General features: G+C 37.8%; 1 protein-coding gene across 7 annotated transcripts in view; it reads right to left on the bottom strand.

Annotated features, from left to right (window-relative positions):
* The window catches only part of EPHA7 (EPH receptor A7), a 179,178-nt gene that overhangs the window by 147,075 nt on the left and 11,084 nt on the right, over positions 1 to 21,019 (bottom strand). The gene's annotated exons all lie outside the window — the stretch shown is intronic.

Below are 21,019 nucleotides of genomic sequence, written 5' to 3'. Positions count from 1 at the left end.
CACGCCAGGAGCTGTGAAAGTGCCAGACCTCATGAGCTCAACGTCTTCTGCAGTCTGGCCGTTGAGGGTATTTTACACATGCAGGCTGTAGCAAGACTGCACTTCAAAACAGCCTCTACAGTCATACAGGAGAGAGACAACCACCCGTGCTTACGGTCCGCTTGGTGAATTCTGCAGCGAATAGAACTAGTTTGCAAGAAAAAGGATGTTTTTGCTGTTGACCAGCCATACAAACTCAGTCTTTACTTACGGATTTTCAAAGTCCCAAGAGGCTTCTCCCCATGCCTCATCAGTGGTAACAGTGTGTGCACAAGTCAAATTACGTCCTCAGTTACACCTATGCGACACATACATTCTCCCGCACTTTGAGACACTTTGCCTAGGATGTTTTTACACAGGTAAAAGCTACTCGCAGTCATTACGATTATGCTATCACAACTTCCTAAGCAGGCCCGTTGCTGGTGTATGAGATGAACCAGGATCCTTGGCCTACTCTTCCAAGATACACTGGTTGTTCCAAACTAAAAGTGTGTTTTTAAATAACAGCAAAAGAATCCTGAACTGATCTGACTGAATGTGAAAAAAGAACTTTGCATTTGTTTTAACTGTGGGTTTTAACATGGGCTTCTGAATCCAAGTATGCTGCAGCATACAGTTGCCAATTCCTTTTTTTTTTTTTAATTCTTAATCCTAAAGCAATTGATAATTTCTTTTACATTCCAATTCTAAGAACCATATGGGTTTGTCATTATTATTTCTAAACAACAATCTAAACTCTAGCTTGATAAAAAAAAGAGGGTTTTAGTCCTTGCAATCATGGAAAACAGTTTGAAAAGATGATCCAAGTACATTTCAGAGACTGATCACATACATACACAGAGATTAAAGATTATTAATGATTTCAGACATTCCTGACTTTGCGGGGACCAAAGTAATGTGAGCTTCATGAACTATGCAAGCCTGTCCAAAAGTTATGAAGTTTAACAACAACAACAACAAATAAAATAATTTAAAAAAAAAACCAAACCAGTAAATTCTCAGATTCAGAACCCTTTTTCTACTGAACTCATCTTTTAATTTCCAGTTTTGCAGGCACTTGGGGATGGTGGAAAGTGAAAAGAGACATTCTAACTTGCTTAGTAAGAGGCATAGAGCTCAACTGCCTTAGGTCCAGATCATACATACAAATTGCATCTCTTTCAATTATTTTTTTTTCTGAAGTGACATTACACAGTTCCTGCTTCTCTTGCTGTGTGGATAAAACACAGTGAAGTCTTTTGTACAGGTAGTACAAAAATCTAAACTCTGTCACACCCTCTGGCATTTGAGGCATTGGAGAAATAGGAGCAGCACACAGCAGTGGAGAGGAAGAACGCACCTTACTCTCCTCCACTAAACAAGAACATGGCCACACTTACAAATGGGCCCTTCATTTTTTATTATTTATGAAAGGTGTTTCCACAACATTTACCACTGATATTTAATCTATTAAAATGGTTATTTTGTGTGTGTGTGAAAGGCACTTTGAAACCTCTTATGATAAAACTAAACCAGAAGCTGGAAGTAGACCTTAGCTTTTATGAAAGACAATCTCCCAGTCACTTCAAAGGGACAAAGTCAGGCCTCACCTTTATTTTCATACATTTGCATTATTGACTTTATGAAAAAACAGGCAAAGCCTTAAGTAAAGAACTCATTACGTAAGCCAAGAATGCCTGCATAATGCAGTGTCATTAGCAATGGCAGGTCCCAACCAGCATCACACGATGGCTTGAGACACTGGCTGTTTGCACAGCAGTCAGATGCCACTTTGCTGTGGTATGCAAACCATTAAATGATACATCTACCACAGTGATTAAAACTCCTGCCCTGCACTTGTATTCACCTGCTGACACATCCACTGCCTGGCACTCTGAAGTACAGGCCAGAGGTTAAGAAACATCTCTTCCAGCTCAGCCCAAAATCGTGCCCTCAGATTGCATCGCCTCACCTGTCCGCAGTCCCACCTCCCCAGCCCTCCCCTTCCCTCTCCTCCAGGATACATCCCCAGTTCAGTCTGACAGCAGGTGCTTTAAGCAGTTCAATGCTTTGTGTGGGTGGAGTAAATTATATCACTGACTTAAAAAAAAAAAAAAAAAAGCCAAAGCCAAATGGATAGCCTTGTTAGTATACAAAAGTATAAAGTGGTACATTTAATTTAGATCTTTTTTACCCATATGGCAAATGTTGTTTGTTGTAAAATCACATATTTCATTACTGGTAAGTTATTTACAGTATTTCCGATCTGTCCAACAAAATGGTACATGGTTAACTGTTCTTTTTTAGGTGATCCTTTATTAGTCATATAATCCATTTTTCCACTGATTAGGGAAGATGATTCAGTACTAAATATTCTATCTCCTCATACGATTGATTTTTTATGCTCTTTTCTTCCAATACTATTTTCTGCAACACAGTTTTCCTGGCTAGCCTTTATTAGTATAAATCATCGGCAGATGTGCTAGAGATTTCACACTACAGCTTCAAAGATCTTTTCTAGAAACTGAGGAGGACAAAGCAATTTTTCATACCTAATTCCATTCTTCTCTTCCCCACTGATGCAACTGTCAAAGAAAATCACAGCTATGATGACAACGCAATACAGATTGAACTCGGATCCATACAGACTATTTCTGCAGAGGCCCAGAGTCCAGAGGTGAAAATTATCTATTATTCTGAATAGAACCAGACAAAAAAAAATCTGCTGTTGAAGACCTTACCCCTTATGGATAAGGTTAATCAGAAGCAAAATCAACCTAGCTTCAAACAAGAACATCAGCTTCCCGGTCCCTGCCAGGTCTTCTCCATGAGAGCAGCCGGACGCGGTGACCATATCACCAGCACCGCCAGGCTGCAAAAGCCACCACCAGCCACCTCCCCACCTCCCCACACCCCCGCAGATCACAGCTCGCTGTGTCACTGCCCCCCTAATGCATCTTCTGCTGACATTTAGTCCAAAGCACCCTTTGTTTCGTTCTGTTTTGTTTAAAGGGAAAAAAGAAAGAGAGAGAAAAAAAATACACAAAAAAACCAACCCACAAACAAAGAGGAAAGTACATTAAACCAAACACTTTCATTTTCCATTATTTTTGGATCACTTCCTCAGCAGCCTAAGCACGGCAAGCTAGCATGTCACAAACTTTCAACTAAAACAAGAACAATATTCAACACCAACAGCATGAAATGAATCAGTCTGCCTGTGGTTTAATTCACAAAAGCAAATTTCTCTTTCACAGTCTCATTCCAGAAATGGGAAATAAACTTCTGTACTTCAATATCCATTTCTCCTGGAGGACCGGGCAGAACTGGGTAAGTTTGGTGGCTTTTTTGGCATTCTATACTTTTCATAGGATAGAGCCTGACAAAGGGACAGCCTATCAAAACTGAGCCATAAACAAATCAATTTACAGCAGCATAGTAAAATTAAAATGTGACTCAGTCTTGTTATTACTCAATATAACTTGCAGAAGAAATGGGTCTTTCCAAAGTCTTAAACAAATTAATTTTCTCGCTTAGCAGACTTAGGGCTTGTTAAAGGCCCACTAAGGTGCTTCATTGATTTCAATGCTCTTTGGCTCATTGCTCTTTCCACACTGTTCAGGAGCCGGCTGTAATTCTGTATTTCAGAAATTTTCTTCTAACTACAGGTAATTTCAGAATGATTGTAGAATAGGCTGAATATTGGATTGGGGGTGGGGGAGTGGAATTTGACTTAATCTAGCTGGACAAATTAGTCCTATCAGATACCCCTTTAAAATCAGTCCAAACTAAAAGTAGCCTTTTAATCATCTGAGCGACACGACTGAGACTTCCTATGTCACAGCCAGTGCACAAACAGCCAGAAGCTAGTGAAATAGTGCTGTACTTCAAACAAAATCAATCATCAATTTCTCAAAATTTCATCCAGAAACCTAGTGAATTTATTTCTCTTTCGCTGCTTTTTTTTTTTTTTTTTAATCCCATCTCGTCGGAGTTAGTATCAAGCAAAGGCATACACAGAAATCTGTAGCTGATGAGTTGCCAAGTAAATCTGTTACTATAGGAAAGGTGCTTACATCTTTAACAGGTACAAACACACACAACCGATGGGAAGAACGCAATCAATAATAAAGCTTCCAAAAATCCTAGGCCTGTTTATCTTAGGATCAGACCTGAGTGGCATCATTAGATGCAGATCTGTTCTGCTATTTCTCATCTTTACCAGCTTGTCAGATAATTGCCTCCCAAGCAACTCCGGTGATCAGGCTTTCTCATTTCAACCATTAACTCATTCTTTGACACCCATACAAAAAAAAAAAAAAAAAAAAAGGCAAAAAAAAAAAGCAAAAAAAAATCCATGGAACTTTTAAGTTCTTTTTCAAAAAGACAGGTATGGATTGCAGCCTGAAAAGGGCTAACTATACTACAATCATCATTCAATGGTATTTTAAAAACCAATACTGTGGCATAATACATTTTTCTAGTTTTCTGTTACCCACTGCCATGCTCTTTACACAGTGGGTAAAAAAAATTGTGTGAAGTTCAGTGCTGGATACAGCTGAAAATTTTGATTAGTAATGACTACTTATCCTGCATCTGTACTTTATTACTGTAAGGCATTATGCTCATCTCTCATAAGGTAAGCACACATGAGCCAGAATTACAGCTAATTTCCACAAAAAAAAAAAAAAAAATCGACCTACTTTTCAGCTCCCAGGTGCAGTACATGCTTATGTGCTTCCTCAAATCAGACCCACAGGCTGCTGAGTTGGAACACCACTGTGCCTTAAAAAGGTCCATAGTGTGTCGCCCCAGAGTTACTACAGATGTTTGACTCCGGCTTTTACACAAGAGAAGTGCGGATGTGTTCTGTTCGTAAAAGTCTGTGGAAAGTTTGGGGGTCTATCTGGATGAAATACACTGTATAAATACGCAGTTATCATCAGCACACTTCTGTCTTAGATAAACTTCTGGCAAAGTGGAGCGTATGAAAACTGTTTAAGGTTCCGTAATTAAAGCAATATTAGAATAAGCACGTTTCACCATGGCAAAATATTACTGAAAACAAAAGACCTTAACCCCTGCTTGTAACAGGCCTTTCAAAATACAAACCGTACACATGAAAACAGTTGGTTTTTACTTTATTTCCTGTCATGAAGGTATGCTGCCAAATAAACGCTACTCTTTGTTGTGTTCTAAAAATGTCTGCTTTCAACTATTAAAACTATTTTAATTACTCACTGTCTTATCAGCACAAATAAAATTTGCTCACTGACGCACATATTTCTTATCCAAGTGAACTGAACTACTTCTCCCAGATCATTTAGTGCAGGTTAGCCAGGCTTTGTGACCAGCACATAATATTATGCAAACTAAAACCATAACTACGTCCATTTAAGGTCAAAAAGGCCTATTTGTGGTTATTATGGAAATCAGTTTAAATGCGAGGTGGCTAAACAATGCATCTTTGCATCCTGGCTCAGCAAAAAACACAAACAACCTGCCAACATCTGCTTTTTGAAGTGTCAGATAACATTATTTCCAGGATGACATCAAGGGCCTTCATTGGCTATGCATAAGGTCAGTGAATATTAACTTCATTTACACTTGGCTGAGAATTGGCTGGTGCCAACAATAGAGGTTTAGATCCTCTGCTGAGCAGGGTTAAAAACTGACAGAAAGCTGCCATTGAGGAAGATGGATGATCGTACTAGCTGACCCTATTCCTCCCCAAGTGTCACAGCTTCGGCCTCTTTTCTATCTCCACAACAAAAGACCCTCTCCGAGCTTCCCAGTGGCCTTCAGCTTTATTGGTGCTAACAGGCCCAGACATTTTCATCGATTGGATTCTCTACCTCTTAAACACAAGAGCTTGCCCTCCCTGGCTAGCCAAACCTTGGCACAGATGTCTTTTTTTGTAATTGCTTCTCTGCTGTCTGTTGGGAAGGATGCAATCGGACAGGCGAACATCATGTCAACACAGAAATGTTTCACCATTTATCTCAGTTTCCCAATGGCATTTTAAGGAAAGTGATACGCTGCTTGCCTGGGGGGATTTAACCCTTCGATGGCTCGCAGTGTCTATAAATGCAGTAAAAGAAGTTGCTGTAACATTGTTGTAGAAAAATTCTAGCTCATTTGTCCTACACGTAATTCACAAATGATGAATTAGTTTTCCAAATTATTTGAAATAAAACTTCTCTAAATGCACAGAAGTCAGTTTAGTGTTATTACAATGTATGCTTCTATGTCAGATCCTCAAGGGGTTTTTCAGTCAAGTTCAAAGTATACATTTCATAAATAATAAGGCTTGAGTAGTTAATAACAAACATCTATAGAATTTCCAGTCTATTTAAATCCAAGGCCACAAACTTATTAAAAGTATCACAAAAATTCATTAGGAGCTTAAATGGATTAGAACTTATTTATTACATGGAATGAAAGTAATCAGACATCTTTTAACATTTGAATGACTGGAGAAAGGATATAAAGGAAATGTAACAGAGCTGTATAGAATGCTTTGGGGTTAAGAAAAACAAAAGTGATGTTCTTTTATCTTGTGTTTTTTAAACATCTGCTACTGGACGTTGCTGGCAAAAGAGTAATGGGTTTGACAAGCCACTTGTTTGATCCAATACAGCAATTCCTGTCTTTCTGCATACACCATGGAAACACCCAGCCTCCTAACATAATTTATATATTTTCCCAAAATCTGGGCTGCACGGCATGTGCTCTGTGACAGACTGATTGTGCAAAGCCACCCTTAAAGGCATTACAGCTAGCCAGAGAACTGTCTCCCACTGAGGTGCAATCAACAGGTTTATAACAACCCTTGCTCTGCCTAACCTAAATGTATAGCCAGAAGCTAAGGAGCACAGATTAAACGCCCCTATTAAAACCCATGGCTCAAGTTATCTAGCAGGGACAGGACAACTCTCAGAACTAAGGATGACCTAAAAAACATGCACATAAAAACTGACGGAAGAAAAAAAAAAAAAGGGGGGGGGGGAGGGGTGCAACAAAATTGATTTTTTACAGAGCTATGGGTTTTGTAGTAAATATTATGGAGTAATTCGCTCAAATAATAAGGTAGAAATGCCAAATACCATGGAGGTCACAAAAGTGGGAAAAAACCCACAATCCAACCTGGCAGTCCAGCCTATAAAAATGAATGGAAGTACTGGCCAACAAGTCTACCTCTCTGTTGTGTGGCAGGATGGATCAAATGATTTTAGGTTTCCTATAATGCTTGTAGTTATAATTGAGGGAGGGGGTGGGAGCAGGTGGGGGTCAAGTAAAAAGGCAAGAATTTTCTGCTGGGGAAGAGGGGAAAATGGCACCATTTTCAAACTAGCCAAAATCGAGAAGGAAGCAAAAACAGTAGAAAAGAAAACCTAGTCATAATTCAGCCATAAAACAAAAAGATGTACTATGAAAAAATACACGTGAATGTAGCTGAAGTGATTTTAGAAAATACAGCAGTACATATATTTCTTGCAACGAGATGTTTATTGCATACAGCCTACCGCAATATAAAATAACGCAATTGTGTGGTTGTACACCAAAATTCATGACTTTTTTTTTTTTTTTTTTACTGGTAGGGAATATTGTGAGAGTAATGAGGAAAACACACATTTTTCATATTTGTAGCAACTCCTATTAAACAAACTGCCTTTAGCGAGGACTGCAAGGCTGGGCCCTTGCTCTTTGTGTTAATAACAGATGGTTATGACATGGGGCCAATTCCTGTTTTTCTTACTCTCACAAGTAGTCCCAAGGGACTAATTATTTATTTTTATGAACAAAGCAAGCAAGATTTTACCCAAGGGAAAATAAGCAGTTTTGCAACAAAAACGTTTGTGATCCCCTTTTCCACTGGGTAAGAGCAGGGAGCTCCTCTTTTAGGCACACCCTGCCAGCCCTGTAAGAAGCACTAAGGAAACCCAGTTCCAGGTACTTGGAGGGAACTGGGACTGAGAGAAAGGCACGTAAGTACGAAATGATGACAGCTCTCAACAGATTTCCCCAATATGCTTCAGAAACCACTATCAGGGATGGAGATTGGCAAGGGATCCCCAGCAGCATGCTACTTCCATCTGGACTGGGTGGAACTATAGTGTCTCCCAAAGCAGACAGATACGGGGATTTTCAAAGATGACAAGACAGGTCCATTTTTTAACCTACAGAGACATGTAATACAGCACAAGAGTTTTTCCCCCATGGGTAATCACAGGAAAAGGGTTCCAGTCAGCAGACATTTTCCTTTTCCATCACCTTAATGAACAGCCCTCCATCTCTTTTAGTTAACAAACCCATCATGTTGTATTTGTAAGTATATTCTAAAAATCAAAATGAAGAAAAAAAAATTATGAGCTATAACTACCTCTGAAGAGGTGCTTATCATATGCTGGAGGTGACCCAGCTGTTCACCTATACAGGAAAGTACCATCTCTCTATATGGGCTACACTCTCCATAAATCACCATACTGTGTGTCTTTAGCTGACTACTACCACTGTTGTACTATCAGGTGCCCAACACAAGTAGCGGGAGGAGCTGAACCGCTGTTTCCCATGGGGCATAGGCTACCCAGCCTAGGGCAAGTGTAATTTGTACGTGGCACACAAAGGGGCTGTTACACACTCCTTTAAAAGGATGTGTGAGGGTGCCACAAGCTGGATCTCTCTTTCATTGAATGAAAAGATACTACTGACTCAGGAAGATGGAGAGCACTGGTATGACCACAGATATTTAAAACTCTCTTCTGAAGGGATTGTAGAGATTGCAAGATTGAAAAGCCTCTTCCATCTCTGCATTTCAATGCAATATAAATTGGGGTTTGGGAATTTTCTTCTACCTAAAGAAGAAATTACATTCGTACATATCCATTAGGTAAGCACGTATAGCACTTTATAAAGCAATGTCAAAAACACTTTTCAACCTGAATGCTTAAAAGCACCTCAGCCACTCATGCCATTGTACTGTTTCTGGCTGTGTTACCTGTATTTACCAGACCAAACTAAACTCTTATTAATGCCAGTTTACATGACCACGTTAACAAGACCATGGTGTGAGAAACCTAGGGTTTAGTTTACAAATCAAGTGAATCTAGGATACATGGAAGGATATCATCCCTTTAGAAAGGACAGTCCAAGCAAAAGATCTTTTTGTGTACATGGAGCTGATCTGTAATGTTTTTATGTGTTCAGATGACCTGAGCAGCCTGTTTGTGCATAGTCCCAGAACATGTCCATCAATCAGTGTCAACATTCTTCCAAGCTCCACTTTGACTGGCAACTGACAGTTATCTCCTGAATGTTAATTAATAATGAATACCATTGTCAGTGCTTAAATACACAAAGTGTCTTTAAATGGTGAAATTTTAAAAATGGTGTTTGTTCTGTGAGGACAGGCACTGTATTTTCATTAATTGTATTGTATTAATGAGAGAAATAAAAACTCCTAATTTAAAGATTGCACATCATTTGTATTATCAATATGTACTTTGTTTTCTACAAAGTACTCATCTCTACTTGCGTCATACAATTTTGAATCTTACATTCCTGGATACACGATTTTTACAACAGTAATACACAATACAGTGACTGTGTAGCTCTCCATTTGACAAAAAATCTTTTAAGATAAATGAACAAAAGCAGGCACATCACTGTCTCCTCCTCTGTCGCACTCACCCAGGAAAAAAAAAAAAGTGTGGTTTAAAAAGATGTTATTTTTCTCCCTTGTTTACTGGCATTGTTCACGAGCAATTCCACTCACAAGACCTTTTTAATAATAAGCCAAATAGAGACTTATTTCAGCTGACAAACTAAAGCAGACAGACAAGCATACACATGCTAAAGCCAAAGAATTGCCCCTTTTAATCAGAAAATTAAGTGATATGCAACTAATGATAAGTGAAAGTGAACAGAAGAGACAGTCACAGATCACAGATTGAATATTCTATTCAATCCGCACTGGGGGTCACGAGTTTCAATCCTGCTTATGATTTTAAGCACATGATACTTCCACACTTCTCAGCAGCCACAGATTAAACCTGGCTGAGACTTCCATAGGTGAGGTAATTAGGTGACAATGTGGAGCCTTGGGATTTGCTAACAGTTAAAACAATGTCCATTTCCTTTAGGTATTATTTGGGGGGCTTTATCAGAGCTTTTTTTTTTTTTTTTTTTTAAGTTAGTGTCAATAAAACTGCCTACCATTTGAAAGTTGTCCATTCATCTGTCTGAACGTTTTGTCCTTACACAATCAGCACAGAACAATGTCACAATTACAATATGCTCAAGAAAGTAAATATTGAATGTTAATTTTTACAGAAAAGCTACTAGTAAGGAATAAAAATTTTCAATAAGTGGGCCAAAAACTAAAATGAAGAGTTATCTAATTCAGTTACTGCGCAAATAAATTGATCAAGAAAAAAGATATGTTGACATTTTTGAAACATGAGAAATCCAACATCCAAGATTCAGTGTTTGATTTCAGCTAAATTACTATATCATGGGCCTGATCGACACAACAAAATTAAGTAGCAAGAATACCCTCTCTTCAATAGGATTCTAACCACATTCCAAAAGCAAATCTATATAGCTATTACAGAAATAGCAAAGAGTATCTTAAACAAATATATCTGTTTCGTCCTAACTTTTTCTTTCTGATTACATTTTCTTATTGGATATTTTAAGACTTGAATCAAAGCTATATGGTCTAACAGGAAGAAGAAAAAAGTTCAATGTGTCTCCATTTGCTTTGACATACAAACACATCACCCTTATGAACAAATGAAAAATCAGTAGAAACTTTTCTCCAGTTCTATCATTCGTCTTAGAAATACATGCATACAAATACATAGTGCAAATAAATCGATCAAGACAAAAATATGTTAACATTTTGAAACATGAAGCTCAAACATCCAAGATTAAATGCTTTATATTTTATATGTGTGTTTGTATTTTACATATTAAACATATATATAAAGGAAGCTCAGAACCTAAGATACTGGAACTCATAGCTCCATGTGAATGGTTCTAACCGCTAAACTATGGGAAGACAAGATTCAACAGGGGCTAATAAAACCTTCTAACAGTGACTGCATGTTGGTTAATAGGCATGCCCTCCTTCTCAGCAAGAAAAATAATTGACTTAAGTCTGGAAAACTTGAGTTGAATGAGATCATGTAAATATGATCAGTGATCACAGCCACATGTTGCCCACTCAGACCATGTTCTACAGACAAATTTTTTAACATGTAATTTGTTCCAACATCAACAGAGCTGAGCTGTTTGGCACACAAACTGCCAAACTTTTAGGAATACAATAAACTTTACTTACAGAATCTCAATTGCCAACATTCTTCAAGTACTTTCATGGTAGCTAAGCAAGGGCTCCAAGAATTTAAATTAGAGATTTAATGAGATTCTCAATACCAACTATGTCCCTCTGTGGACACAAATGGATTGATTCAATTAGGCACCACATAGCCATTCATGAAATGTACAGTTTGTTCTCAAAATCTACCCATACAATAGCTTAATGTAAAAAAAGATGGTACATTCAGGAAGTTCAAAGAATACTGTTTACTACTTATAAATGAAGACTAGCTATTAAGTGGAGAAACTGAGGGATTTGGAAGTTTGTAGGCCACAGGCAGTATAACTTTTGAGGCGGCGTGGATCGGTCATTAATCCAAGCTCCAGAGAGCTCGTGAGTTTTTCCTTGATGGCCCATCATATGCATATGGAGAACTCTGACATCCTGCCTCTCTCCTACACTAGAATAAAATAACTAGATGGTCATCTGAGAAAAATAAGCTCTACCAAGCATCAGAGGACACTTGCAATTTAGTCACATCATGAGGACATATCCAGTAAGGTGAAGGGAGCGTACAGCAGGTCACACGCACATGGCTATACAAGGCCACCATATTAGTCACTTGCCAAAAGATCTTCAACTACCATTTTCAAGGGCCACCCTACTTCAGTCCACTGTGTTGAAACTACTGGAAAAATGCACACCAGTCATTTAGGCCGGATTATATTTCACATTCACCAAATGAAAGAATAATAACAAGTTACAGCCACTAAATATGCTACATATCCCATGTGCCATCAGTAGAATTTTTGAGTTACGTTTATATTCGCTTCTCTGTACACATTTATATCAGCACAATACCTACAATTTGGAAAAGCACAGCTAACCAAACATGCATTTAAATATGTTTCATCAATGTAAAAGTTTTAGGTTTATGTATATGCTTACAGCTACTTAAAACTTTAGCACTTTCCTCAGTAGGAAAATATTAGCACATTATATTACTCCCACTGAGTTAACGGGAGTCCTGCCATTAAGTCCTAGGGATGATGCCTCAGCCTTCAGTCACACAGTTCTCTGCGTTAGGCATTACTTCCCTAAAACAGTCATAACTTGTTTACTGAAAAATAGGAGTCCCATTGTTACACTTTCTTCAGTATGTTTGTTTATGGTAATACGTACTATCAGAAATATTTTTTTTGTTCAAAACAAAAAAAAAGGTAGCCAGCCAGCAAGGCAGGGCTCTAGACTTGCACCAGCTTCTCAAAATCAAACTCTTAACTCATTTCACAATTAAAGCAAGAAATAATCTTTGCATTTATGTATATTAAATACATCAAAAAATAATAATTACATTTCTTAATCATGTACTTCCCTTTTATCCATCAATCACACACATTTGAGGTATGTCAGGTGTCAGAAAACACTAATAATTACAGTTAATTATACTTTCATTAGGAAAATGCTCGATATTATTATTTCAGGAGAGACAGGTCTTGCCAAGTCACATGTAACTAATCCAAAGCACAAAAGTTAAGAAAAGTATCAATTTACTTTGGGTAAAAAAACCTGATGTTTATTACAGGTGTGAGCAACTTTATCCTCCTTAGGACAGGCAGCAGGGCCACCCGGCTATATAAAGCTATACAGGTACACGTGTTGACAGGATCAGACTCTAAAAGCATAATAATCAAGCCCAATTCTTACCTCACAAAAGTTTTATACTTGGTTGCCTTAGCTACTCTGAATTATGCTTATAAATTAGTGTAATATTAAGCAAAATTTCCTGAAATCCATATAGCTATTAAAAGATAATTTTTCCTCAAAGGAAAATCTCTTCTTAATGGATAGAAGTAAGGAGATAAGCGTTACATGCTGAACAGCCGCTCTTCAGGATGCTGGCATGCTGTGTTTATTAGGGAGACTTGAAATCAGAAACAGTCATTAATGGAGAAGTACAGAAGAATACTCCTTCAGCAGACATACTGCTGATGTATCTGAGAGCAAGAAATGAAATATGAGATTCCCACAGAAAACAAAGTATCTCTGTAAACGATTAACTAGGATACTATTCCCTTTCACATATGATGTATAGGTATTTTGTTAATATTAGGGACAAGAGAATTCACTGTGGCAGGCAGAGGCAACAGCAAAATTAGGAAGTACCCAGGGATAAAAGCTTCTCTAAGTAAGAAGACTGTTCATAAAAGTGTCTTAAATATATTTGCTACTGCTGCTGTTTTCTTGATAATGCAAGGTTATAGAACAAATTAGATACACCATCCTGCAAAGGGAGGTTAAATTTTATAAAATTTATGCCAACTAATGCTGAATTAAACGAACCTTTTTCTTTTTCTTTTTCTTTTGTTTCTGTTTTTGGGTTTTTTTTCCTGCTTGATGCCACAACATTCTGTGTAGGCTTCTAGTAGAAAATATCTACATATTTTCCCTGTCATGTGAACGATGTTTGGCTTTTAATAAACTCCCCGAAAATACTTTTCTAATTCTTTTAAGGAAACCCCTTACAAATTGTTTTAATCTTAACTTGGTTCCATCCTTAAGTATTTATTAACAAAGTAGTATTTATAGGGGAGTGAAAAAAATAACACAATCATGACAAACAATGTTACATACTGAGTACACTTTGAAAGAGCTATTTTGTCTTTGCAGATATTAATTTCAAAATGTTTTGTTTTCAATTTAGAAAGTGTTGATCCACAAGCTGTGTACAGCTTATTGTTTTTAATAACTAAATTATATTGCAGAGATGGCACTGTACAGAGAAAACACCGAGATTTAACGCTGAGAAGTCAAGAAGCAACAATTAATTTTTACACTGCAGTTCAGGTGGTAATAAGCATGATATTAACTCAAAATCCACATAAAGAGAAAACTGTCTCCACAGTTTCCCAAGTAAAAACAGAAAGATATTCTTACAGATTTAATACTGCTTAACATGTATGGACTGTTGAGGGGATGGAGGGGCAAATATTTTCATGATAACAGAGGAAGTTTGGAATGCAGAAAATTCAAAAGCTAATCTAGTTAAGCAAACATTTTGCTCACATAATTTTTATTTTCTTTCAACTTCAGTACCAAACATGGATCTCTCTGTATGGTTGTCCCACTTCTTGAATAAGAACCTCCACTTCACTCCTTTGCTTAAGGCTCCTTGCTTTCAGAGACCAATTTATACTTTGAAGTGCAGTTTGCTTGAACCGCTTTGAACAGCATTCCATCATCCATATAATAGCTGACTTACAGATACATAAAGTAGATCAGTTCAACACTTATTAACATGTTCCTATCTATTCTGTAAGAAGTTCTTCCAGGAAATAACTTCTAATTTTAGTTTCTCTGTAATCTACTAACTTTCCTTTTTTCAGTTCGTGAAGCCTTATTTTCCTGGCTGGAGGGGTTGGGTTTTGGTTTGGTTTGTTTTTTTTTCTTAAACAGCTAACAGTCATATTTAATGGGATGCACATGCACTTGAGAGTCCCCTAACAAGGATTATATGTGTGTGTCATTTCTCTCATTTGTACTCTGAAATAAAAGAATATTTAAATTTGTTTTTAGTGGCTTAATTCTCAAAGATTAACAAAAACACTGGACAACAACAAACAAAAAACCAACCCCCAAAATCCCAGAATTTTCAAGCAAGACAGTTGTTTCATCATCTAGGAAAATCTTTTATACTCCAGAAAAATTGTAACAAAGCTATTATGTCTCTTATAACTTTCACAACAGATTTCTGGGAAGAAAAATTTGTTTCAGAAGCAAGATGTATGGTTTTGTGCAACAGACTTAACATGATGAGATTCCATTTCTAAATAGCAACTAAAGCTTCATTTAGAACAAACAGAAGATAGACTTTATGGCTAAGGAGTTAATGGCCCAGCTGTTGAGCAACCACAGCTAATTCAGCAGTGGCATCCCAGACCCGTAAAAAGACAGCTTTAGTGCTTCCTCTGTAACTAAAGGAGAAATTACTAAGAATCTGCTAGATTTCATTGCTGGCTTTGTTTTGATTTCAAAATCTGTGCACAGCAGTGAATCTGACCAAAAGGAAAATAAAAAAAAAAAAAAAGTGCAACAAATTTAGTTTCAGAAATTCATATTCAGCAAACCTCTAGAAAAATGCAAAAATAAAATTAATTCCTGGAGACAACAGAATCTGGAAAGAGGAGCAGAGGGTCGGGGTGGGGCAGAAGAAAGGCTAGAGAAGGGAAAGAGATCTACATTCAACTACATTACCCAACAATTTTACTTCTAGAATCTGGACTCCTGACGCCCACGTGCATGTGCTAATCCACTCCTTTCAGCTCTCCTGGAGCGAAACAACTGGTTCAGTACTGACTAAACCTGTCAGTAGTTCCGCAGTTAATGCATTTTAGGGATCACTGATGGCATTTTGGATCAGAACTAGCAGGTTTTGACTGCGTCCAGCACTTAAATCACTTCAACTCAAACATCACCTTAACTTCTCACATATCTTCATGTCACACTCGAGACAGGATGCCGTATCTCCAAAACTATATGGCCTATAATCATACTAATCAAAGTAATTCAGAAACTTAAAGGGAAAAAAAACCCTGTATCTTAGGGCCACAAGGCAACCCTGAGGATACCTGCAACAAATGCTATGAGGCACGAAGGCAACCGTTTCTTCAGGTGATAGATTTAATTTGGAAACCAATTTTCGAAGAGGACTTGTTTAACAGTAGACATAGCTCCTCTCCCCTTCTCTTCTCTGCGCTGACACATCCAAGAGGCTGAAGAACATGAATCAAGTAGGTCAAAAACTCAACTGACTTAGGGAGACTGACAAATTTGTGAAAATCATGCTCTATAAGAAGACTAGACTGTTCTGAAAGAAAGACGTAGCAAGAAAATATATCTTTCTACCACATCTCTGACAAGAAGGGCAGTCAGGAGACTCCAGGGTGAAAGAAAGCCAAGACATTCAACTTTCTAGAAATTCCAAAGGGGGCTGGAAGCAGAAATCACAGCTCTACATTTCACAATAGAAACACCTTCAGTATTCTTGACCATCTAGCTAGAAAGTCTTACTTTTACCTTAAAATTAACTGGTGTATTTTTCTGAACACTGCTAGGATCCTTTGGAAAGATATTTACATGATTATTATTATTTTTAAAACCAATAGTTCTTATGCAGCTGTATCTGGCACCTGATATCACATTGACCTTCGTTTGAAAAGGGGACAGCAAAATTATTTAAAATTTTAGGGGACAAAAAGGGAAGGAGGTAGACATTCTCGTGTTGAACTTCCACTGGCTTCTGAGAAAATGACAAGACTCAGAGGTATCCTCATTCTCTGCTCTGGTTCAATTTGCTATGAATAATTACATTCTCTTCCCTAGAGTAATTTTGGAGGCAAATGGAAGAAGAGTAACTGCTCTTTAAAAAAGGAAACATTTAGAGTCTTAATGATATAAATGCCATTGAAAAAGTTTTCTACCATTTTTCCCCTTCTTCACAAAGCAGAAGATTTTCAGGTTGAAAATGCAGGAATGTCAACATAAGTTACGGATCCTGCAGGTCACCCAAAGCTTTTGGGACACACTACCTGGGCTAAACTACACCAATTTCACAATATGCAAAACCTGAGCTTTTAGAAGCATGGTAACATTTTTTTAATGACAGCTTATTCACATTCGCCTCTTAATTCATTGCCCTCTACTAATAAATTTGTGGCTTATCAGCTCCTAAGTGGAGTACTATCAAAAAAACAAAACAAAAAAAAACCCAACCAACCAAAGAAACACAACCACACATACTTTACACCACAAAAATGCCAAGCATAAGGCAGATTCGCTTTCTGGATCTGTTATCAAGTAAGATTTCACAATGTCAAGAGATAAAAGTTTGTCCCAAGAAGAAAAAAAGAGAAGGAACAGGTGCAGCTTGCAGTCTGGCACAGCATACAGCACATGACAAGGTTTGGAAAGAAAAGCCTGTATCTCCCTTTTTACCTCACCAAGACAAAATCTACAAATAGCTATAATCCCCTCCCCATTTCAGGGCCAATAAAACAACTGTTACTGCATACATTATTATAAAATGTTTAACAGTAAAATGTACCCATTTGGCTTTCCCTAGAAATCTGAATTTTTGGACTCTGTGCCCAATCACCTGTGTAATTTCTCCGTTCAGTCATATTAAGCGATGCTTCGTACCTCCTGAAAAATCACTCTACTACTCCAATTGAATAAATTTAATTCATTCCCTCCCCATTTCCAGCTAACACGAAACAGATGGAAAACGCATTACACTAGAAGTTCACAAAGAATTATTTTCTCCTTCAAATACAATCACTGATCACAGTGTGCTCCTTACATGTACAACATATTGACTGAAATCCACTGTGCGGGGAAAACAACAACAAAAAAATAATCAAAGTTAGACCTACTGGGAGTACACTACAGTTACTGAGATCTTTATTGGGGTTTTGTGGCTGAGTTTTTTTTGCCAGAACAGATGCAATACACGCTATTGGAAGAACTTGGTATTTCCAAGTACCTTTCTGGTATCTCTGCTAGGTACCTTTCAAGGCAATCCTTTACAATGTACAACTTCCACACCTAAGCCTAGTGCCATATACCATCAGACGTAAGATCAAAATGGAGGAGATTGTGTCCTTGCACATAAACAAAAGAATCTGCAATTCAAAGTTCAGAGGCTCGTATAGTTTTCTCATGTTTGTTTCACCCAGGTTTAAGATTTTGCTTTAAATGACACTTGTGAGCTCTCTGCAATTCAGCTCTCTTACGTATGTTTGTTATCTCAATAGATCACCGAGGTGGCACAGACCCTTGGCACACCTATAGTGAGAAATAATCAGCATACATAGAAAAAAACAACCAAACAAACACACTACTTCAGTTTCAAAGATAAAGCTGCAGAAGAAACACAGGGGAGCTCATTTTCCAGGTTTTGTGTTTCACTGCTCACAATTGTTTTCTTCCTTATCTTTCCCAGCATTACCAGTTACTTACATTCACGCAACAAAAAAAAAAACCCAAAACAAAACAAAAAATCTTCTGGCAACACATCCAGTGCAGAGCTGTGTATAAATCAGAACTCAATTGTTTCAGTGTCTGAACTCAAAAAATTTCACACACGGGAGAGAAGCTGTATGCAAAAGAAACACATTCTTCAATCACAGCCAGCCAATCAAGCCAGCGTAACACAAATGAAAATCCCCACTGAGCTAGAGGCTGAAGAGCTATTTGGAACTACAATGTGGCCATCTACTCCTACCTTTGCTACAACGCAGCCAGATAAGGTATTATTCTGTATCTTTAAAAGACCTTCCCATTGTGTTAAGTTAATTCAGCTGAGCTTTAGCAAGCGTGAGAGCGGAATCACAGACTTCTGCCCATCCTGACAGAGCACAATGCTTTCTGCCATGAGTAGTCCCAAAGAAGTCACGCAGCATGCCAGGTACAAAGTATTTGCAGAAGTGAGCCCTCAGACAGGGCTATAAAAGCTCTGGGTTAAGGAAGCACACTCCAACTTGCTTCTGCTTGATCTGTTACACAGCTTGACAGTAACAGATAGCCAGTTGCATTAGTGTCAATGTTCAGATAAGCTTCTCTCAATATCTGTCACAAAAAACAGACGCGGTATCAGTGTGCCAGCTGTATTATCGGTCACTACATAGTTGATCATACTTAATAACATCCTCGAGCACAGGCACAGCTAACAAGTATCACAGACGGCAATTATTGTTGTGTGCCAGAGTCACCCAGATCGTTCTGACTCAGAGCTGCCAGCGGCGCACATTCGGCGAGTGCCTGCCTCCCACCCTTTCCCTCCCAAATACATTAACTTGCCTCAATATGGAGCTGGAGTTTGTTTTGAAACTCTTAACAGGATCACTGAAAGAAAGGAGGAAAAATACCATAAATGATCCTCTGGACTGTTTCCAGAGTAGCGTATTCTCTCAGCGATTGCTTTGGAAGCAAGCCAGAAACGGGAAGTGTTCTTGCAAATGAGCATGCTACTATACTCGAGTGCAAGTTATCGTTTAATTCTTTTGTCAACATCAGTGTGGTTATAAATTAAGAAGCCTGTTTAATAAACAGGTTACTTGAATTCGTTACCAAACACTGATTTCTTCTTCATCCATCCCCCCCAGGCCCCCAGCTCCTGTCCCCCACCCGCTTCCTAACATACACTGCTTTTTCTGATACTTTCTCTCCTTTATGGAAAATCAAAGATTATTACATTAATTACATCAGCTATGACTAGGTCCGTAATCAAGAGCAAGTTAACTAAGAGAAGGAAAAGAGTCAGTTGCTCAAAAAAAACATTTGAAAAATCTCAAAAACCAGGCTTTTACGGGACAAAGTGTTTAATATTTTTAACAGAGCTTTAATACAATCTACTGAATGGTTTCATAGGGGCAGTTTTTCACATTACAATTACTCCTAATGAGATCACCCTCTGCAGTGTATAAGCCCTCGCCCCTTCCCAACAGAACAATGGAAGATTTGTGCAAAGCTACAAAGGCCTCAGGTCAACTCAACTTGCTTCACTTTGTACTGAATTTCCTCATATAAACTCATCAAGAACACAATAATGTTTTTTTTTTTTCCCCAAGGAAAAATTAATAATGAGATTCATTTACTTTGTTTTAGGGTGTCCCTAATCCTCTACAGATTTTGAAGTCCTCACACAGACATCTTGGACTCAGTGACTGCTGCCAGCCTTAGTTTTCAAATTCTGTAGATATCTCCTCTTTGCAGATACCTGTGTTTGGGGTATTTTTTTTCCAGTTTTTTACTTACAACATTTCTCACCAACAAATGTCTGCCTATCTTACAATAAAAATATGGTGATATATAACTCCTTTTGTTATCTTATGATAAAAGTGATAGACCTTGTATTAAATGTACATGAAAACGAACTGCCTATTCTCGTGATTTTGCTGTAAGCAGAAATACTGAAATATGCTTTCACACACTGAACAGAAATGTCTTATGCATGTAGCCCCACTGACAGCAATGCTAAGGGCACATATCATTCTAAGAATATGATTTCAGAATATGCTGTATCAGTCTGAAAGTACAACTCAGTAGTCTCTGATTTGCTAGTATTTTAAACTAATCACTATGATCCCACAGCAAGCTGAAAGTTTTGAGTTAGTTTTAAGCAAAAAGATATTGCAGGAAGAAAAATATACTTTATTCTAAAAACTTGATATTCCGTTTGAAAGATCTATCTTGTGTTTGTTTGAATTTTACACTCAGGTTTAATTGTGTGTGTATTCTTCCCATTACTAACCACACCTCGTTCTAAGTTTACTACCTCAGGTTTAGTTTCCTTATAACTCTGCCACAGATCATGTGAAAAAACAAACTGTTTAACTACTCATATCTGAGATTATTGACACAGTGTTCTCTGATAGGTATGACTTGCTCAACATCACCATGAGGTACAAGGAACATCACCTTAAGCTGTTTAAAATGTTAGTCCTGAATCTGTATTTGTGCTTCACACAACATTAACTTCTCTTGTTTAAATTTAAAAATGCAGTATGCACCCACTGACTTCCATATCCAGAAGGGCTGACTGCTTTAGATTAGCCAGTGTGAAGTTTACAGATTGAGGATCCAAAAACTTCACAAGCAGTCTGATGACGTATTTCTCTT

This window comes from Falco punctatus, assembly GCF_963210335.1.
Source record: "Falco punctatus genome assembly, chromosome: 5".
NCBI classification, from domain to species: Eukaryota; Metazoa; Chordata; class Aves; order Falconiformes; family Falconidae; genus Falco; species Falco punctatus.
The sequence above is the reverse complement of the archived record's forward strand: the minus strand, read 5'-3'. Positions and strand labels throughout refer to the sequence as shown.